This window comes from Acomys minous (genome assembly GCF_964271855.1).
Source record: "Acomys minous genome assembly, chromosome: 17".
Taxonomy (NCBI): Eukaryota; Metazoa; Chordata; class Mammalia; order Rodentia; family Muridae; genus Acomys; species Acomys minous.
In genome coordinates, this window is record NC_140500.1 from 20256141 (window position 1) to 20276369 (window position 20229).

The window sequence follows — 20229 nt, forward strand, 5'->3', positions numbered from 1 at the left end:
TGAGGAGTCACGCAGTCCCGAAGTGTGTCCTTGAGTAGGGTGGCAGGGTCAGGCCTTGCTGGCCCCAGGCAGCCAGACAGCAGTCATAGGCCACTTCCCCACCTGTGGGGAAGGATGGATGCGCTAATTAGCAGCCAGAGCACCATGTGGGGGAGGCTGGAGTAGTGCCACATTCACAGAGAGCCACTTCTCCTTATCCCTGCCACAGGCTCCATCTTGGTGGCAGCGCTGTTCCTCTAGTCTGAAGGTAAATGGTGAGGGTTGGGTAGGGGTAGTGGGAGGGGGAGGGGGGAAGGCAGACCTCCTTGTGTTTGTGTGTCATGGAAGACCTCTGCGGATTTTGCAGAAGATGGAGGCGAGCTAGGGGATGGCTGTTGAGGTATGCTCTGGATATGGGGGCACCAGCCTTGTAGTTCATGTTAGCCCAAGATCCTGTCTACACCACACTGTGTGTGCCTACTCCGTGCATGTCTTCAGTCATTGCCTACTTCTCCAAGGAATCCTTAGTCTTCTATCCAGGAGAGCATTTTAGATGCTCTCAGCATAAAGACCCACTGCAGTGTCTCTTCCTCTTCTCCCCGACGTGTCCCTCCCCAAGACCCCATTGTTCACAGCATCCTTGACTGTAGTATGTAGCCCCCTTTCCTTTCAGTGACCAATCGATACAGAGCATATTCACAGATTAACATGACCTCGGGTGAACAGAGGGAAAGGGACGTTGTGAATATGATATTTCCTTCCAGAACTTTCCCTGAGGGCCTAGGTGTATCAAGACATCATCCATATCACTTGTCTAATATGCTGCTCAATCTTTGCCAATGCCCTCAAGAGAACTGGGAGGAGGAGCAGTGTCATGAAGGAGCCGGACAGCAGGGGCTGGGCATGACTTTGCCACTGCCTCTGTGACCCTCAATAATCCCCCTCCACGTTGAGCTGTGGCAGCCTTGCAGCGAAATAAGCAGTTAGCATGCCAAATTGTGTTGATTTCCTCAGCATCAACCTCAACTCCTTAGTTGAGACTCTAGAATCTATAGCGAGTCTCACCTCAGTGCCCACTACACGATGATTTTCAAAAGGTAGAATTCTGTAAAGTTAATTGTCACAATGTTCTTGAAATCCTGTTGCATATTGTCACAAATTGTTCAGATTCTTTGGTTAAAGTGGAGGGGAGGTAGATTGTAAGAAGAAGACCTATAGATAAGCCTATATGGGGGTGCATACATGGGGGGCCTTACATGGCTGGACCGCCACAGACCATCATCCTACAAGAAGATGATGAGGCAGCTGTTAGAACAACCAATTTAGTTATGTTCCACAGGCTTGATCTCCATTTCTCCAGCCACGTGTAACTCTGTAACAAATACTGACCAAAGCCTAGAGACACTGCATCATCATGGACCCAAGGACCAAGACATTCACAGCCCTTTTATCTTAAGGTGGGAATTTCCTTTTATAGTTACTGTTACCTCTCTCCAATCAATGCTTTGGGGGAATAGTTGAGTGGCCCATAGGTGCCCCCTCACCCCAGCTTGCCAGCATAGACTTGACATTCTCCCTGTGCAAGGTGGGTTAGTGTGAGGACTCTAGTACCCATCACAGGCAAATTCCTGGAGTGACTGAGGAAACAGCCAGTCAGGGACTTGTCTACAAAACATGGCAGCTGTTTGAGAAAGTCTTTAAAGGAGACAGCACAGCACTTGCCTAAGGGAAGGAAATCAATGCGGACAGAAGGGAGCAGCTAGATGATTCAGAGCCCTTTCTCCTAGAAAGAACCCCATGAGGGCGGGTGTGCACTGAGCCTGGCGCCATCCAGGGGGAGAGGATCATTAAACTTCTCCTTTGTCTCCCCTCTCGCCCTCAGATTAGTATTCTATCTATGTTTTCAAACATGATACAGGTGTCTTTCTGGTGCTTGGGGCTGGCGAAACACCCACACAACACTAAGGGGTTAAGCAGCAAGGAGGAGAAGCAACCAATGCTATCAGTGAAGGAAAACTCTGTAGTTGTTTAGCTAAACAGGTGTGGCGTCAACAAGCTTTCCAAGTAGCTGCTTATTATTAGTGCTGCTGTCAGCCTTCGCCTCAGAAGTGATGTGCAGTGGTTAGAGACTCACAACCAGTCGCAGTAGCCAGGGTAAGTGACTGTGGGGGTGCTCAGCCTTACACAAGGCGTCTATATTATCCATCTGAGGCCCATGGAAAGGCAAACCTTTACACCTTCATGATATTGTGTCATTTGACCTTGTTCACTATAATGATCTTTGCAATTCTCCGTCTTATTTGGACCATGTTTATATGTTCATGAGACATGGGATAAAGCTGATGATGGCTCGTGAGCCGTTCTAATTTTGTCCACACACATTGTCACTAATACAGTTGTCCCAGGATACGGGCCAGAAGAAGCTTTCCAAGGCTAACCCATACAAGGTCATAAGAGTTTCAGAGGAATACATGCTCACAGCCTGTTCTTTCTCTAAAGGCCACACTGAAGGGGCACAGGAATCTGAGTGGCCAGCACTACCATGGCACCTGCTGTTATTAGGGATTTGCAAGATCCATACTCATAAGAACCTTTTACTTTGTATTCCATTTCCCAGCCTTAGTCCCAAGTTGGAAGACCAACCTAGAGTCCCCTCCTCTGTGGTCTTCCTGTGGACTACATGGCTTTGGTGAGGTGTCCAGACTGTACAGGAATGACAGCTGTCTGTCTGCTTTAGCAGGCTGAGTGTTAGAACAGTAGAGGGTCTCCTCAGCATTCCCCTTCCCTCATAGCATAAGGATGTCTCGCATCTAAGGTTCATTATTCCAGACCATGGCACCCTGTGTACAGCCTCACGCTAAGCCTCTGTCTCAGAGGAAGGTGTAGAGAGCCATAGAACCAGTGTGCAATGGCTGCCTTGCCTTGACAGGCCAAGTCTAGCGACATCAGAACGAATTCCCTGGGAAGGTGTTTGGGACTTGGGCATGACTGTCCTTCCTAGGGATGCATGGGGAAGAAGGCACAGGCTCCTTCACCCACCCAAGCTCAATAGCTGATTCCTCTGTAGAAGAAACACTTTAAAAGAAGTCCTCACTTGATCAGGTAGGAAAGAGTTGAAAGCTATTCCAAGAAGCTATCTTTTGTAAAGAAGGCTGCATAGGCCATGAAACCAAAGGGTTTCTAGTGTTTTCTAGTTTTTCTAGTTTTCACTAGTTTTCTAGTGTTTCTTTTTGTTCCACTGTGAATATTATGTGTCCTTCAAAGGTCTATGTGGTAAAAGCTTGGCCCTCAGTGTAGTACTGTTGAAAGATGGCAGAATTGCACACCTGTAATCCCACAGCCAGGAGATCAACGCAGGTGGATTTCTCTGAGTTCGAGGGCAGCCTGGTCTACAAAGCAAGTCCAAGACAGCCATCGCTACACAGAGGAACCCTGTCTTAGAAAAAAACAAAACCCAAAACAAAAGAAAGTGGAGGCTGCTGGGAGTTCTTTGGATCGGTGAGGGCATTGTGAGACTCAGCGAGCCCTTGCTTCTTTCTTTCTCTTCCCAGCCATGGGGAGAGCAATTGTGATTGGCCGTGTGCTCCTGGCATGAAACAATTGCTTCAATATCCAGCCCTTCATCACACTAAGGGAAGGCTTACTAACACACCCTCCTATTCACTGAAAAACAAAGAAGGCCTTCCAAGGACCACCAAGTAGCTGGCCCAACTCTGGTGAGCACTGTGGAAGTTGAGAATGTGATCACTTAAGATGTGGCTGGTAGTCAAATCAAGCTAGGGCTTGGACTTTGGGAACTAGAGTAAGGAGGTCAGGCTTTTCCATCAAAGCGCACGATTTGTGGTACCAGTGGCAGAGCACCCTTAGGTGTAAGTTAGCCTCACCGCACCAGTTTCTGAATGAGTTCCTTAAGGTCAGAATTGTCTCTCAAACTCCCACTGTGTCAGCCATCTCTTCAGCACACAGCTGTATATAGACAGCTCCGTATAGATGAATGGATAACGGCCCAGGCACAATGACCCTGGGCAAGGGAAGCCCCTTAAACTCATCTCTATCCTCTGTCTCTTTGTTATCTTGCTGTGAAGTGCTCATCTCTCTTGAATCTCCTTCTGGTTTGGGACACTATTGTCTGGAGGAAGGACAACTTGGCCAGAGAAAAGATGCTTTGTCCCGAGAATCCCATGAGCCACGTGATTTCTGTTTGTTTGCTTGCTTACTTTTTGTTTTGTTTTGTTTCTGAGACAGAGCCTTATTTTGCAGCCCAGGCTGGCCATAAACACACAATGTTTCCCAGGGTGGTCTCAAACTTATGGGAAGCTCCTCTCCTCAGCTTCTCAGGAACCGTGGTTGTAAGTGTAAGACACCATGCCCGAACTGAGCCATTTGAATTCCTACAGCATCACCCACGGGTAATGTTTGCTGTGCCTCAGTTTATCCACTTGTAAATGGAATGGTGGCCTCCAGCTTCCAATCTTCAGAGGGCTTCACAGAGCACGACTCAAATAGCGGGTATGAATACAAGAACTTCTGAAAGCCCTAGAGCTCATCTCACAGAGCAGTGGCCATCCACGGTAAGGAAGGAATGAGTCCAACCGAGTTCGTATGCGGAGGATCCCACAAAGTTAAAGAACTGCACCCACCAGTTATAAAAGGTAACAGTTTCAGATGGTATGACGTGGGAACGGGCAAGAAACACTCTCTGTGTAAACAATGCAAGATTTAGACTCCTTGGCTGCTAATTACACGAAGAGACCAAGACACTTGTAAACCCATCTGCTGTGCTGAGGATAATTCCATACGGTGGGAATCTGACTCTAGCTCTTAAGAGAGTGGGTTCGGTACACGCAGGATGGCTGGGGTTGGGCAGGGGAGCTCACTGGGAGCATCCTTCACTGGTTCCCAAGTACTCCTGCAAGCACTAGCCCCATGTAACATTCATGCCAGGGTGAAGTGAGTGTTAGGGTCATAGTCTTCAAATAAAAGGACAAATTTGCCCCAAATCACACAATGAACAGACAATTACACTCAGAACAATTGCTCCGGTCCCAGTTTCTTTGTCCATGCTTGGGAACAATCCTATCTTGGGCATGTCATTGTATCTACGGGGGCGGGCGGGGGGGGAACCAACTTTCTTAGCTTACTGGCAAAGATGCAACTTGCAAGACCTGCCACATCTAGCAGGAAGCTTTGCTGCCTACACACCAACTTGAAAGACACTTTAAATGTGAAGGCTAATCATCTTATATATTGCAACACAGACTGAAACACGCCTGAGTTAATGCATTATTATTATTAATTAGTCTCTGATCCTAGAGAAATAAGACCAAGGACCAGCTAAGCAAGGGTGGCAGGTAGGCTCTGACCTGAATCGAGGCTGTCTAGGGAAATCTGAAGTCCTCTGTGGAAATGCAACATCTGCCCCTGAATGCGGATACTGGCTCATAGCAATCCCTCTGTCTATGGCGACTAAACAGGGCATCTATCATCACCCTGAGATTGTGCCTCTTTGCTGTGGATACACTTAAGGATAGGCCTTACCCAAGCCACAGGAAGGCTCTCTTGTGTTCAGGGAATCGTGGAGGAATAAGTTAGTGCTCAGGTGAAGAGCAAAACCAGGTCAGGAATTCAAGGCAAGCCACAGGCCTCCTCCATTTCCCTTTGCCTTATCCCATTGCCGTAGCTCTCAGGGACTGATCCTTGGGGGTTTAGAATTTGTCCATTTGAATCAGAAAAACAGTGAAAGCCATCTGTACATTCTTATACGTGTTTCTCCTCTGATCTACAGAACCCAGCTGGAATTGAGATGAATTTAGACTAGATCTCCCCACCCACACACCCCCCAAAGCACATTTATCAATTTATTTGCAAGACACAGAGGTAAACACTCTTATGTCTCTAAGATATCTGTCCCTAGCTGAGGAGTTTCTATCCATGGGTGCTGTCTGTTGAATCACGTATCCCCTCTTGCCTGGATCTCAGATCTTTTGATCCCCAAATACCTGGAGAATGGCAGCATGCCACCGTGTCCACTGAGCAATGGACAGAATTGTAGTATGCAATCACATCCTGAGCCACTATTTTAATTAGTGAGAGAGATCAGGTGTAAAAGCTAAGAAACTGGCCCTTTCAGAAACAGTGGCAGCAACAGTCAATCCACAAAGGAGTATGTGTTTTCAGTTCAAGGAGAGACACAGTATGAGGTGCAAAGGACATATAAAATATAGCTTTTGCCCCAAGATGCTTATGACAATCTTGTAAGGGTAACTACTCACATGGCATCTATGAAGGAATAGCACTAATTAGATTTCCTTTGTTTTCTGTCAATCCAAAACTTGTCCATTAAAGTGAGATTCCATCTTATGATAATTCTATCATAGAGTTGATTTACTTATTCTTCTGTTCCTTCTATTATGTCTATGCTATTTAGGATCCTCCTTAATTTGGTGACAGATGAGTTTGACTGGCTTTCACACACACAGTGGGAAGAATCCTACTTCTACATCCATGGCAAAAGAACATGGCTGAAGGTCAGGTCCAAAAGCACAGGTTATCAACTTGTCGATTCTGAAAGGAGCACCTGGTTGCTTGGAGGTATCAGGTGATCTAGGAGGAAAAATACAGTATGGGAAGGATTGGTTTCAGGGGACAATGGACACAGAAGATCAAAGAGCCTGGGAGGCACCACTATGCATGAGAGTAGGCCAACCTCTGTGACATACACCTGGTGTCGTTTTCTAGTAAAGATTCCTGATTAGCCAAAGGAGTCACAAAACAGTTGGTAAATGCAGCCTAGGATGCTCTGGTCTTTCTGTGCAACTTCTTGGGTGAGAACCTTACTATTTGCCACAGACCTCTTTTTTTTTCCAGATGGACAAACTGGCTGAAATCTGAGATGTGACTATTCATTTTGCAAATAACATGCATCCTTATTCCTTCCCGTTATTATTATTTTTTTCCAGGAAAGCCTATTCTTTAGAGATGCCACCTGATCAAGTTTCAAGAAAGTCCAATTGACTCTTGAGTCCCACTTTGGATAATAGCCTGCTTAAACTTTCATGCAAGGCTGCACTGTATTCAATCGAGTGGTTATAGGGTAACTTCCTTGCAAAGCGATAGGCAAGCACCCTGAAAGAAATCACCATGAATAATGCATGATGCTGATGCTTAGGGACGTGGCCCTCACGGTAGGAAACAAAGAGGTTTACGATGAGTAAGACATGATTAGAGTGTGTTACATGCACATGGGCAGCTCAAAGGACTGTGCTGTTTCAAACTGAGGGAGACCGTATAGGCAGGGCAATGAGTTGATCTTTGTGTAATTTGTATACTATTACCAAATAGGGATGGGCTTGGTGGCCTTTCAGGTATTGGCATAGATGTTGGAGACGTGCTTCCATGGAAAGTGGACTAAAATATGGAGGAAAAGAAAAGAATGAAATATGGGCCTGGAGGGTAGGGTGACTGCAGGTGGGGACTCTGAATATCCGGTTGAAGCTCTGTTATAATAAGAGGGGTTGGAGAGGCAGGGACTTGATGAATGCTGGGTCTTGACAGAATACATTGAAAAGAAGAATTAAGTTTTGCCAGAGAGGAGCAGATGGAAGACCATTGCAGTAACAGCAGCAAGTTCATGCCCTGCCCACCCTGCACCAGGGTGGTTGCCGCTATTGAGGAAGGAGATGTTGTCAATAGGCTGTGGGGCAGAGAATCATCTTCAGAGTGACCCCTGGGCTTTAGTGACACCATAGTCATCTGCTGAGTGACCCCTGGGCTTAGTGACGCTGCAGTCAGTGCTTGGAAGAGGAGAGCTGAATGAACCAGGCAGTGCTGGTCTGTTGCTCATTTTTGGCCTTAGTGACTGAGATGATAAAATGCCATAAAATCTCTGACTTTGAAGGACTCCTATACTCCTGCCAGAGGCATATGGTTCCTGAAGCTGATTGTCTTGCCAGGCTGCAATCATGGGAGTCTCCTTTTCAAGGATGCTGAATGGACATCATACTAGAAGACAGGAATGGGGTTAGTGATTTGACTTCAGAGGTGAGAGCTTAAGGTAGAACTAAAGAAGAGGAAGCTAGGTAGAAAAACTGAGTGAGGTTGCCAAGTAAAAAGACAATCATTCTGGTAGTAAAAATAGAAGTGTAGGCCCTTTAAACCTTTTTGGGCCATGTAGAACTCTGGACACAATCTACCGCTGCAGAGGAATCTGCTCATGTCAGCCAGCTTTCTCTGTTGGATAATTTCCCAGTGATGAACACACATGACAAGAGCCTTACACGGAAGGATTGCGTATTGTATGCATGCACACGTGCATGTGCATTGCATGCATGTGTGCCTCTCTGGCCCACAATTGCTGATTGCATAGAACTCTCAAAAATATGCTGGATGCACACCACATGTTCCCTGCCCCTATTACCCATAGGGAGGACTAAATTGCTTGGAGGCAGTGATGCAGGGGACTGCCTATCTCCATCACTCATCTGTCAAAACTTCTCTTTCACCCTGTGGGTCAAGGTCATTGTGAAGTGTGCATAACTAGACCATGATTTTAAGATTGATTATTTAATGTAATGCATTTTTTTTCTTTTTGCTGAATATGTATCTCAATGTCTCCTGTAACAACAGCAAAAGATGCTTGAGCTGGGGATAAAGCCTCAATGAATAAAGCACTTTCCATACAAGTGTAAAGGGGACCCAGATGCACACACATTTGGAATTTAAAGAGGCAAACAATAAGGGACCCTGTCTCAAGATGGACACACACACACACACACACACACACACACACACACACACACACACACATATACATTAGGGGAAAGGAGAGAGAGGAAGAAGAGGTGAGGGAGAACATTATGGCCACATGTGACATTGTCAAACATGTAATGGGTTTACAATATTGAAATCAGGTCTTGCTTGCTTTTGACAAAGCCTGACAACTGGTCTCTTAGGAGGTTTCTCCATATTGTACCTACACCACCTGGCACATGCGCCGTGGACCACTTTGTCTGAGGGAGATGTGAGGATTATGCTGCGTGCATTTCTAGGAGGCGGGCCTTACATGCCTTAGACCATCACTGCATTTTAATAGCCAGGAATAGGTAAGTTGAGGCTGCATCCTAATCAATAGAAGGCATGCTGGGTAATGAGAAAGAGCTTCTGATCCTTGAGGATACAGACCTTTTGATTAACTTTTTCCAGCAGTCAAAGGACAACCATGTGACCTGTGTGTGGCACTCCCTGGCATTACCTGCTGTGACCTTTGGATTTCCAGCATGCATTTTCCCCACATGGTTCAGTCAGCAGAGTAAGGTCAATATATTATTAAAACCCTTGATGGAAGGAAAATGTTTGCGACTCTTGGACAGGAGTGAAGCTAATCCTCACCATGGGATCTGTGCTCTTGACTTGGGCGCTGGGGGAGGGGAAGAGAGAGAAAGAGAGAGAGAGAGAGAGAGAGAGAGAGAGAGAGAGAGAGAGAGAGAGAGAGAGAAGGACCCTGGGAGGTGTGGAATGCAGGGCCAGCTGAGCCATTGCCTCATTGTGTCCCAGATTCCACATGGCCTCCTTAGCTTCCAGAATGCCCGTGTGACTTCACTGGATTCCAGGCTCTATATAGGCTCAGCACCAGTGTCTACTACTGTAAATAATTGAAAGGAATATAATAGGGTGAGAATTACTGTGGCCCCCCACCCCCCCATACCCCCAGTTTGCCGTTCATAAAATCTTTTTATATCAGAAGGGTCTGGCCTCAGCCACTCCTAGCTCTATAATTAGTCCTGGGAGCTGTGAGGACCATGATTTGGCTAATGACATTTCATGGTTCAATTTTGAGGTGTCCCTCAGGCCCTTTAATCTCTCTTGGAACAAAGAATCAGGGTTCCAGGTGACTGCATAATTTGCACTAATAATATGTTGGTCTGCCAGTGGGTCCCTAAACTTCACAAATGAAGAATCAGGTCCCCAAGGCTAGTGTGCCAATTAGAGGGTCCTTCTCAGCCTTCTAGCTCCCAAGCAGATGAGCACAGTTGGGGACTCATTAGTCACAACTGGCAGGTTTTCGTTAGTGTCCCCATATTGGTTTTGCCTCAGCCATTATTCTGCCACCCAGAATTCTGAAAGCAGAGAGAGCAGAGGTTGTTCTAGACAGCAGAAAATTTGAGGTCCTCCCATGTGTCCGAATACTGGCCTATGACAGAGCACATGAGAGATAGTCACCTGGCCCAATGCCACTTGGAGAAACTGGTGAGACTCTTGTCCTTGGAAACTGAGGCCTGAAACATTAAGTGACCTGGAAGACCCTCTCCACTCTGTCTGCCTCTGGGATTTACTCAAGTTCCTCAGATGCTTTCACTTACCTTCAGGTTGCTTTGACAGAAACAGCTGAAGTGTGTGTGGACGGGTCTTATTTGGCTCACTGTTTCAGGGAGTATAGTCAGCAATGGTGGTAGGCATAGTCAGAATGGAATGGCTCCATGGAAAAGGCAGTGTATGAGTTCCTCCCATGGTAGCCAGACCAGAAAGCTGACTAGAGTCCATAGTGGATACAATACAGCTGCCAAAGCCCCACCTTTAATGACCAACTTCTACCAGGTAGGGCACACTTCTGGACAATTTCATGATCTCTTGAGACACACCACCGACTGGTGACCAAGCGTTCAAATCCAGTAGCCTGCTGGGCCCATTTTAGTTTTAAGTCACAAGAGCCACCAATCTAGTCTTTGTCTTTCTCTTTCAGGCCTGCCCTTCCCTCTACACACTGTGCTACCCTCCCTGCTACACTAAACCGGCTTTCCCCAAGACTCCTGTGACACTAACTCACACTTCTCCCAAGCATTCTTCCCTAAGGCTTTCCCCTCTTTGAAGGCTTGCTGAGTTTGCCACTTCAGGACTGAGCTGACATGCCTGACTTTTGCCTGGCTAGAGCCCCTCTACTTAACCTGTTGACAGAAGTCATTAGATGCTCTCCACAAAGCGCTGAGCTCCAGGGGATGAACTAGACCATCGCATCCTCACCTCAGCCTCTGCAGAACCTTGAAGGTTCAGGCACATGGCAATCAGACAAGTAGTGCAAGTGAATAAATGTATTAAAATGCATTAAAAAGGTTTACCCTTTGTGCACTAAGATAACGAAGACAGAGAAAGAAAGACAGCAAATGCAGAATGCTTGAGATGCTTTAGGGGAAAAAGAGGGGGCACTGATGAAATATTATGTTGAGACTGTAAGCCTCTCTTTGCTCTTATCTTCAGTACACATGGTGGGAGAGGCAATTACAGTCCCATGCGCCCTTCCCTCCCTCTCTCTATCTTCCATGCTGGATCAGAAGGTGGGGCCAGAGGCTTACTACAAGGGTGTTAGCAAAGCTGCTGTAAGATAATACCATCCCTGGCTGAGAAGACTTGCGGCCAGGGTAAGCCACATTGCACCTCGTTCTAAAGCTATTGTGCCTGGATATTAATAGCCCAGTGTCTGTGTAGGCAAGTGTTGCTCTTTCTGGGCTATGTAAGCCCCCATCTCCCAGAAACAAAAGACTCCACAAATAACCTCAGCATGTTCTAAATTCCTTTGGGGAGGGATCCTGGAGATAATTAACAGGACAAAGAGGGTGGGGCTCAGGACAGAGGACCCTGCAGGACAGTTCATAGCAGCCTCACTCACTCAGGATGGGAGAAGCTGTTTAGAGGGTATTGGTGAGAGACCTGGGCAAAACAGGTCACTTCTTGGATTTCAGACTTCATTCTAAAAGAAGCCAGCTGTGGCCCTCAACACACACACACACACAGTCATTGAATTTTTCTATAGTCTGTTTTTGCTTGTTTGCTTTAGTTTGGGTGAAAGTTCTTTCATAATGTTTCGATGGTTAAATCAAATCTAGAGTCGAGCATTTAATCAATTGTAAAACAATAAATATACAATGCAAGAGGAGGTAGCGTGGTAGTGATTGTGATGGTAGCAACGACATTTTAGGATGCCACACAGCCTGCCACATGACCCGGCCTGGCTTCACTGGGTAACTTTACATATAATATCTCACTTCTCCGTGTCTCATTTTGTGAAGCTGGCACGTAAAACTGATACATACCTATAGCAAGGTGAGGGTGTGGCCTAAAGTGGGGCTCAGTGGCATGACGTTGAGCAGTCAAATCTTCCCCAGCTTCAGCTGCGATACATGGCCTGTCTTAGATCTGCTGCTGTGCCTGCCGTAAAACAACTCAGGGCGACACAGTAGCTGTCTCCACTCAGAAGAACTAGAATGGATAAGAGAAGCAGGAGGAAACAGGCAACTTCTGATGACAGATCTCCGTGCGGCGTGGACTGACGTAGCACTGGCTAGCCCCTGGTCCCCTTTTTCTTTCAAAATAGTCTGTTGACTGCATTTGGCTCCAGACAAGCCTCCACAGCCCAACTTAGCATCACAGGGGGGAAGACTGACCAGGCCTGCATGCTCCTGGGAGATTACACATTTTGTCAACTCCCTGGGTCTGACGCGTTGCAGGGCACAACAGGTAGCTTACAATGGAGAGTCACCAACTGGATGTTTGGACTCCTGGGTCACCTGTTCCATTTCCTGGCACTCCTGGCTGGCTGTAGTTAAGCGTGCCCGACCTATACTCATGTTTGCCTGAACCCAACGCCCCACTTTCCTTTATAGAACATTGGTTCTACTGGACTAATTTCTACCCTAATGACCTCATTTTAAGATGATAACCTCTGGCAAATACTGTACTGATCAACATTGCCATGTCCAAGTTCCCGAGGCTTAGCATCCTGACCTATTATTCTGATTCTTGCTAATAGCATTTATTAGTCATCCATAACAATGGGGTTCATTGTGACATTTTCATACATACGCACGCACATCATCCTTGTGCCTTCTCTCCCACCCCTGCTGACTCCCTTCCCCTCCCCAACGACTTTCCTTTCTACTTTGTGTTTTATGTTTCCTCTCTGTCCTTTGTGTTTTATTAACATTCCGCAGAGGATCCTGGGAGATAGTTGGTTACAGGAACATGGGCTCCTTTAGCAGTCCTTACACCACTGATGAAGATGTTTCTCCATCTTATTAACTGCTCATAGATGCTCAGATATTCTTTTGAGACTAGGGTATAAAAGTCAGTACCTAGCCAGCAAGTCATCCCTGGGATAAATGGAATTCCAGGAAAAGGATGACATTCTACAGACATCAAACCCTAGAAAGGACATGGGCGAAAAGAACATGGTGTCTCAGCTCTTCAGGATGGATTTCCCAAATCAATATGCCCACACATGTGCTACACAGGCTCAACGGGTTACTCCTGATCACTGAAATCTGAGACCTTCACAGAGAGAGAGAGAGAGAGAGAGGCAGCGGATCTGAAAGCAGTGTGGGTCCGAATGTGTCAGGAACATAGGTTTACAGTCGGAGTGGGGCTGAGATGAGAGGTACCAAGTCGCTGGCTCCCAGCGTCTGGTTGCCTGAGAGGCTGTGTGCAGGTCTGCAGCAAAGCCCCAGATATTTTCCATCGCCACAGTTTTCCTGGTGGCTTAAGAATGACAACTGTGTGCAGTGGCTGTGACCACAGGCTTGAACTGAGCTTGGAAGAGTGAGGGATTTGCAGAGACTGGACTCAATACTTCTCAGCTTTTTTTTTTTTTTATCCACAGAGTCTGGCATTACCTCCAGAGCTCAAAATAGATGTTAGGGATCCCAAGGGTTACTGTTTCAATATTAGATTTTTGTTAAGTTTCAAGCCCAGGACAAGTGGCTGAGGCACCTATTTAATATATCAAAGTGGATCTGGCCTCCAGGTTCTCCCAGCATCCCTCAGTCCCTATCTGTTAAAGGGTATGGCTGCCACGCCCGGCTCTATACCCTGAAATCTCCAGCCCATGGACTGGACTGCCCTTCCCTCAGGCTTTTCCCTATATAATCCAGATACTTTAACTATCATCATTCTCAGCCTCTTCTTTTGGCCTCCTGGCTGCTGTACTTAGCTCCTGTCTTTCCCTTCCCTTCCGCCTCTTCCCACATGGCTTACAGGCATGACCACTGTCGACTTTTCCAGAAGTGTCTGCCTCTGGCTAGGCTCTCCCACATATTTATAATAAACCCCCACCATACCTATGAGCAGCCATGTTCCTTTCCTTTTTATTTCTTTTTGTTTCATTCAGTTTTATCTTTTCAAATGTTCTTTTGTGTTCATATTACCACACGTGAAGTGGATATAAAATGATTTTTTTCTGGGAGGGGGGTGACTGAAGAAGTGTGCTGTGGGTAGGCTCAGAGGCAGGTTGTGAGAAAACCGCAATGAGGTTGAGGGTCGACTGGAGAGGTGTGCTGAGGGTAGGCTACAGAGGAGGTTTGTGGGAAGATTGCTGTGGTGAGTTGTGGGAGAGTACAGAGGTGGGTTGTGGGTAGCATGAAGGGTTGGTTGTGGGTAGACTGCAGAGGTGGGTTGTGGGTAGACTGCAGAGAGGGGATGTGGGTAGACTGCAGAGGTGAGTTGTGGGAAGACTGAAGTGGTGGACTGGAGGTGAGGGTGGGGTTGAACGATCTTCAGGAGCCCTTGGATTCTGCTACCCCACCATTCAGAACATGGAATCCTTCTAGGCAAGGCCTCCGTATCTTGACCATTTATTCCTCCTGTGGAGCTGTGAGCTGTGAGAATGCTTCCAGTCTTGTTTAGAATGGTGCCAAGCGAGGTGATTGATTGTGATCATTATCAGTGGTACTACTTGCAATTAGGAGTAATTGCTTGCTTGTTCGGGATCTTTTGGAGATAATTGAATCACGCTACTTAGTAATTCAGTCCCTTCTGCTTCTCTTCCTCTTCCCCTTTCTGCCTCACCCTTACCCCCGTGCCTGGAAAGGAAAGAGAAGGCAATTAATATTAATCAGCTCACTGTGTTCGATTGGAGATTTATTGAACCAGGCATTCAAATACATTGCCACATGTTAGCTCTTTGCCTTCCTTGCTGCTCAGTAGCATGCATATGTTTAACTCTCTGAGCCTCAGAACAATGCTTAGTCATTAACTTCTTCCACCAAGGACCATTAGCCCAAAAGGCTTCCAGATCACCGAGAGCGGTGGCGTTTGTGTTTGACTGAACTCTGGGCTGCTTAGGCTGGTGGTCTTCCTGGGACACTGCTGCCACCATTGCAAGATAATGCAATACAAGGCCTAGTCAGGTCAGTGCTATTTGTTCTTCCTTCACAAGTGTTTGGGAGGGTAGAGCTGAGACAGAGAGAACCTCACTGTAGTAACAAATAGGAATGGCAGCTACCTCCTAGTTCTGTGTTGATTTTATGGTGCTGACCGAGGTGCTCTACTTGCCCTTGTGTATGTTACATTGTAGTGAAGGGGCCTGAGCCTGTGGGACCTACCTAGGAGATGCATCTATGCAGTCAGCCATACACTCTGTGTCTTTCCCTCTCAGTGGGACTTTTAAATGGGTCTGTGGTTCCGAAGCCATGGGGACTCTGGAGACTTTTTATTACTGGATGTATAACAAATGCTCTGGATGTCTGTCTCCATCAGGTTTGTAGTCAGGGCCTATAGAGGCAGATGGTGAGTGTGGAGGTGTAACTGTCCGTAGCTTCTCCATCCTTGGCATGCAATTTAGGCTACTTTTTTACCATTCAATGGAAGAAAGATACACATACATACATACATACATACATACATACATACATACACACACACACACACACACACACACACACACACACACACACACAGAGTGGTGAATGCCCACTAGATATCTGGCACCTGGGAGCAAGTGAGTCAAAACTTTATTTTCTCAATTCATGTGTGTGCATGCACAGGCACATGTATGCACCACACGCGTGCAGGTACCTATGAAGGATTGAAGAGGGCATTAGATCTCCTGGAGAGGAAGTTTCAGGCAGTTGTAAGCCACTCTATATCAGACCTCTAGAAGACCAAGAAGTGCTCTTAACTGCTGAGCCATCTTCCAAGCCCCCAAAGCTATGTTTCTTAAAATATGGGTTGTGGTCCTAAGTAGGGAATGTATGAAAAATTTGACAGCAGTAAAAGATTTCTTAATGCCAAACAACCAAAAATCAGTTCAAAATCAAACATCTAATAAATCTGAGGTGGACGTCGGGCCGTGCGTGTCCCTGTTGCAGCCAGAAACTTCATAAGGAGGGATATTTGAAGGGTAGGCCCACTTGCATGGAGGTGATCCAATGTGTATAACAAGAAGGAGAGTGGTCTAAGATATTGCCCCTAAGTCCTTTCTGGAGCAGTGGACAAATGGTCAAGGAGATAGCCAAGATGTATAAGCAAGCAAGTACATTTGCAAGAAGGAAAACCAAGTCAGTGCTGTACGTAATGAGTCCCAGGTGCTCATGAGCCTTTCAAGTGAGAGATACAAGAGATAAACGTGGTTGGCGCAGGCACAAACATGGCCCTTGATGGAGAGATGAGGGCCTGTCATTGATGACAGTGTAGAGATGGTCCCAGTCTATGGAGTAAATCAAAGCAGAAATTGCAGAATAAAGCAAGGGCAGCCTGCCTGTGTGTCTTATGGAGAAAGAGTAAGGCGATAGCTCCCCTAACTTACTCAGACTCCTTTCCCAGATACAAGGGGGCCCAGCCTGTTGTCCACAGGCCACATGTATTCTATAATCATCATGAATGTGGCTAAGCACATGTGTGGATGAAGATGTCATTCACAGTGTCAAAAGGATGGAGGCCTCTGTGAGAGAGTCCTTCTCGCTGGAGGAAGGAAGACAAGACCATCCCAACCAGAGAGACAATCCGAGTTAGACTCCATTGTTCTCCCCCACTGTGCTAAGGTTCAGGCTAGGCCTCTCAGCGTAATGACTCTGTTTCCACCTTTCTCTGAGGGTGCTACAAGCAGATGTAGGCTTCCACGGGATTCTTGGTGGGCAAAGCTAGAAAGGAATATGCCCCACTCTAAGCCACTGTCCTTACTCTGCAACACACCTCAAACTCTGACCAACAGGCTATGCCAGAGGTGACACCGTATGTCCTGGTCTTCGTCTTACCCCTGAGTGGAGCAGAATGACTCAAACCAGCTGAATTTTCCAGCCAATGCCACTTTAAGGTGACTTTTGTCTGCCCCGTCGTTTAGGTTTTAATAGTACGCTAATGTTGAATTAAAATGGAATTCCTATGGAGATGTACCATGTCTAAATCAATACTCACTGATTACTGTCAGGAGGATGAATATCAAAAGGTATAATAGCAATGGTGAGGCCCAGACCAGGGCGAATAAAGCCGCCTGTGTCCATTAACTCAAGCCTGACTAATGCTAAATTACAATAAAATATCTAGGAAATTCTGGCCAGAGCCACTTTAAAGCCCACAAAATGTAGCCTAATTAGTGGTATGATGACAAATGCAGGAAGAATTCATTATGCTCCAAGGCCTCTTATAAATGAGGAATCTTTTACAAACTCCCCACCCCCTTTTCCCTAACCAACACAACCCTAGAATGCTGTGGATGTCTGACATACCGCGTTGTGACTGCTTTTTCAGGTACTGTGCTACAGCAGGCTTTCTGTGGGCCTCAGGCAGCCTGTTCCCTTCCTCTTTTCTCTGATACCAGGACAACATTCAGCTCACCCCGCTCCTGGAGTCCCGCCTTCGATGTTTATGTCTGGATAGCCTTCCTCTGTAGTGTGATGGCTGGGAACACACACCCTCATGTCAGGCACTCTGGGTTTATGTGTGTTCTTCCTTTGCTCCTTCCTGCTCATATGGCATATGTACCTCAATTTCTCTACCTGTAAAATAAGATTACCTACTTAGGGTGTAGATACGATTACCAAAGTTGTTAGGACATTCAAAAGGCTTTCAATGGTGTCTGTATGAATAGTATGCAATAGTATGAACTAGTTTTTTGTTGTTGTTGTTGTTTTGTTTGTTTGTTTGGTTTGTTATTTTGTTTTTTTGTTTTGTGGTACTGGGGATTGGACATAGGGCTCCTTGATTGCTAGGCATTTACTCTACTACTAAGCTGTATCTCAGTTCATAGGCAAGACTGGATTTGAAGTGAGATCCTCCTTTGAAATAGCTTGAGAATAGGATGGAGAGAGGGGGAGGGAGGGACAGAGAAAGAGAGAGAGAGAGAGAGAGAGAGAGAGAGAGAGAGAGAGAGAGAGAGAGAGAGATTGAGATTAGGACTGCTGCTCTGCCAGAAATGCACACACAATTGAGGGCTTTTATGGAGGGGGAAAAAACCTTTTAATAAGGCACATGTACAACCTTGCTGATTTATAAGTGAAAACTGAGACCCAGGTAGGAGACAGTGATTTTCTGAGGTCATCAGGCATTTCGATTCCATTTAATCATTGACTAAGAGACTTCTGTGCCTAGTGTTCATTCTTGTTACTAGGCCACTTGATGGATTCATCCCTGTTGTTAAGGAACTGGCCATGTTGCCAGACAGATGAAGTTATCTGCAAAACAGGTATTTTTGTTGTTGGGCAATGGGGGGTGGGGAGGGAGAGAGAGGTAGAGATTAAATGTGACAGATTGTGGGAGCGGAGGAGCAACACTAGGTGCAACCTGGATATTTGAAGAATGAGTTGCACAGTGTAAAGAAAGAAAACATGCTCATGAGCAAAGGCACGGGCAATGCAAAAACAAAGCAAGCACAAGAGACCATCATCAGGCTGACCATATGGGGCACACATGGTACCAGGACAGAGGTGGCAGAAGGTAGGCAGGCTTTCTACTCCTCGGCCAATGGAGCAGAGTGAGCTCTGCTAATTTGGAGCCATGGAAAGTCTATGCAGAAGAGTGACATGTGTGCATCAACAGGAAGTAGTCTCATTTCGTCTGGAGAGTGGGTTTGGAAGGGCTCATATGGAAGGATGGGTTTCAAAAGTGAACAGAAGAACAATGGACAAAGATCTGAACAAGCACAGAAGCAGAGAAGGAGGGGCTGGCAGGAAAGCCACCTAATGGATGAAGTCAGTGACGTGAGTGATCTAGGAAAGGAAGAGAGACGAGAGCATGGGATAATTTCACATTTCTCAGGCCTGGGGAGAGGGACTTAGTGTTCCTCAACATTCATGGACTACTTCACTCAGTGGGTATTTAAGCCATTCTGAAACAGCCACAAGAAGCGTGAGATCAGGTCATCACCTCATTGCTAAGGACAGGAACCATCAGAAGTGGCTGCTCTGCATAGGTCAGTGATGACTACTTGAGATGTGCAGACTGAACCACAAGGCAAGAATCCATGAGACCAACCAAGTAAGAGGTTCGTGGTCTTAACACTCAATGAAAAAGGGATTTCCAATTAGAGGAAGGCTGAAAAGCACCAAGGTGGGGTCTCAGAATGAGCCTTGCTACATGTTGACCTTGACTTGGAAATGTCAAGTAAAATCCTCAGAGAGACCAAACTGAAGGGATCCGAGACTGGTGAGGCTGTGAGCAGTAGAGATGAATATAGACATCCAGCCCACGGGCATGAGCACTGTTTTTTCCCTCTGAAAAGGCTGAGAGACAGGCTATTGTTTGAAGAAGGATTTATTTAGGCTTCAAGAAACATTCTTATAAGAAATATGGAGACATAGGATTGCCTGTGGCAGAAAGCAGAGTCAGGAGAATGAAAGAGTCTGAAAACAGAAAATAAAGAAATAGTAGCTGGGGGGAACTGCGAGAGGAACAGCAGAGAATGGTATTAGAGGCACAAGGACCCAGGTCAGAGTGGCAGTCATTAAGAAACAAGAACCACTGGGGGTGGAGGTCCAGACAAAATTCCTGTTACACTGCTGGGAAGAATATAAACTGGTCCAGCCACTATGGAGGTCAATAGGGAAGTTCCCAAAAGGGAAGAGATTTTCCATGTGACCAGGTACATCATCACTGGGTATTTTATCCAAAGAACTCCAACTGAACACATAATAGAGCTGTTTGCTCATGCAGCATATTTACAATAGCTAAGTTATGGAGCCAACACAACAGAGCAATAGATAAGGAAAAATGTGGTATCGGGCACAATAGAATTGTTTTCTGCAGCCATAAAAAGAGCAAATTTATGGCATTTGCAGAAAATGAATGCAATTGAAGACAATGATACTAAAAGTAAGCCACTCTAAGGAAGTTAAATCCTGTATATTTCCTCTCATTTGTGGTTCCTAGACTTTATATGGATGCATGAAATCATGCATGCACATATGACCTGAAAGTGGAGATGAAATTATCTAGGAGGCATTGGGATCCAGGCTCAGGCTCACAACGTTGCAGGAGACAGCAGCTCTGTTGGAA

General features: G+C 46.2%; 1 protein-coding gene across 1 annotated transcript in view; it reads left to right on the top strand.

Annotated features, from left to right (window-relative positions):
* Positions 1-228: 228 nt before the first annotated feature.
* Positions 229-20229, top strand: part of NTF3 (neurotrophin 3) — a 224647-nt gene continuing 204646 nt past the window's right edge. The window contains exon 1 of the mRNA XM_084766707.1: positions 229-247. The gene's annotated coding sequence lies outside the window, so the exon portion shown is untranslated. The remainder of the gene's footprint in view (positions 248-20229) is intronic.